At 53.2% G+C, this 1,935-nt stretch overlaps 1 pseudogene; it reads right to left on the reverse strand.

The window, feature by feature from the left end:
* LOC143114968 (pyruvate carboxylase, mitochondrial pseudogene) overlaps nucleotides 1-1,392 on the reverse strand; it is a 13,772-nt pseudogene extending 12,380 nt beyond the window's left edge.
* Nucleotides 1,393-1,935: the final 543 nt, after the last annotated feature.

The following is a 1,935-nucleotide window of genomic DNA, read 5'->3' on the forward strand; positions in this document are numbered from 1 at the left end:
AGAAAGACTGTGTGTGAGACAGTATCATTCTTTACCACTGGGGTGGGGGGGTGTGCAAATCACAAATGACTGGTTATGGGCCTGTGACAGAGTGACCCACACTGTCACTATGTTTATACTTTTAATTATGTTTTTTGGCATGTTTTTTTATTGTAGGTGGTATGTACCATTGGCAGAGTGCACAGATTCTTTTACTGTTATTTTTCTGCCAGTGAGCGTGTTATGATTTCAACTGCAGGTTCTTTGATTTAGTTTGTGTAGTTGCGCAAGAAGGGGCGTGTGCCCCTGGGTACCCAAATTGGCTGATTAGCCTAATAAGGAGCAGGCCTGTTTTTTCAATTAGGGGAGGTCACCTGATCACTTTAAATCCCTGTGGAGGGAGAAGGTGAGGCCTCTGGATTGCACATGTTGTGCGTACCTGACACTGCTGTGAGTGGTTAGGATGATTGTGCGGCTTATTATAGTCCAATGTGTGACTCCGCGTTTTTGTTTCTCCATGGCCTTGAAGTCCATGGGGGGCAGAGAGGCACCAGGGCGACCCTCCACACGGGGCAGGTTCTTCAGCACCTTGGTCCTGAAGGGTTCTGGGAATCCTCCGTGCGGAATACCGATGTGTCCCTGCAGGAACTCGACCACGGAGAGCGGGAACGAGAGCTCATCTGCCCGCTCCTCCACCTCGGCCCGTGTCAGAAAGTTCTGGACCATGAACTGGGCCAGGTCGCCCACGATCTTAGAGGACGGGGTCACCTTGATGAGGTCCCCCAGCAGCTTGTTGGCCTCGGCGTAGGCCTTCTTGACCTCCTTGAACTTGTGGCCCAGCCCCATGCTGTGGGCCTGGAAGTGCAGGTTGGTGTACTGGCCGCCCAGGATCTCGTTCTCGTACACGTCCGCGTTGCCGGACTTCATGGTGGCCGTGCAGTCGAAGCAGGCGTACAGGCCACGCGCCACCTCCCAGTACTCGCTGTAGTCAAACACCTTATCCAGCGAGATGCCGGTGTTGAGTTTGGTGCCATTGGTGCAGGCTACCATGGCGCCCATGCTGGGCTGTGATGTCATGCCGGACATGGAGTCCACGGCGACGTCCACGATGTCGGCTCCCGCCTCCGCACAGGCCAACATGGCCGCCACGCCGGCGCCTGCCGTGTCATGGGTGTGCACGTGGATCGGCATCTCTGGGAAACGGTCGCGCAGAGCACCAATCAGAACGCGGCTACTCTCTGGCTTCAACAGGCCTGCCATGTCCTTGATGCACAGTATGTGCGTGCCGGCCTTGACCAGCTCGTCGGCCAGGTTGAGGTAGTACTCCAGCGTGTACTTCTGCCTCATGGGGTCGGCCACGTCGCCCGTGTAGGAGATGGCCGCCTCGACCACGCCGCCCGCCGCGCCGGCCATTGGCAGAGTGCACAGATTCTTTTACTGTTATTTTTCTGCCAGTGAGCGTGTTATGATTTCAACTGCAGGTTCTTTGATTTAGTTTGTGTAGTTGCGCAAGAAGGGGCGTGTGCCCCTGGGTACCCAAATTGGCTGATTAGCCTAATAAGGAGCAGGCCTGTTTTTTCAATTAGGGGAGGTCACCTGATCACTTTAAATCCCTGTGGAGGGAGAAGGTGAGGCCTCTGGATTGCACATGTTGTGCGTACCTGACACTGCTGTGAGTGGTTAGGATGATTGTGCGGCTTATTATAGTCCAATGTGTGACTCCGCGTTTTTGTTTGTATTTTGTCTAGTCTACGAGTCATTGTTTTTTGTAATGAATATTTTTTACTTTTCACGGGTGTTTTCGGAGTATATCCGCTGAGTCAATAAACCTTTTTACACCTAAACCTGTCTGCTTCTCCTGGACCACGAGGCTACATTCTCACATTTGGTGGCAGTGGTGGGATACCAGTGGCCGTGGAGAGGTAGACCGAGAGTGAGGTTTATTATGTTTTTGGT

Source organism: Alosa pseudoharengus, unplaced genomic scaffold (genome assembly GCF_046254945.1).
Source record: "Alosa pseudoharengus isolate Yale_2024_CS ecotype anadromous, Long Island Sound unplaced genomic scaffold, YU_APseudo_1.1 YU_APseudo_1.1_scf_9, whole genome shotgun sequence".
NCBI lineage: Eukaryota > Metazoa > Chordata > Actinopteri > Clupeiformes > Clupeidae > Alosa > Alosa pseudoharengus.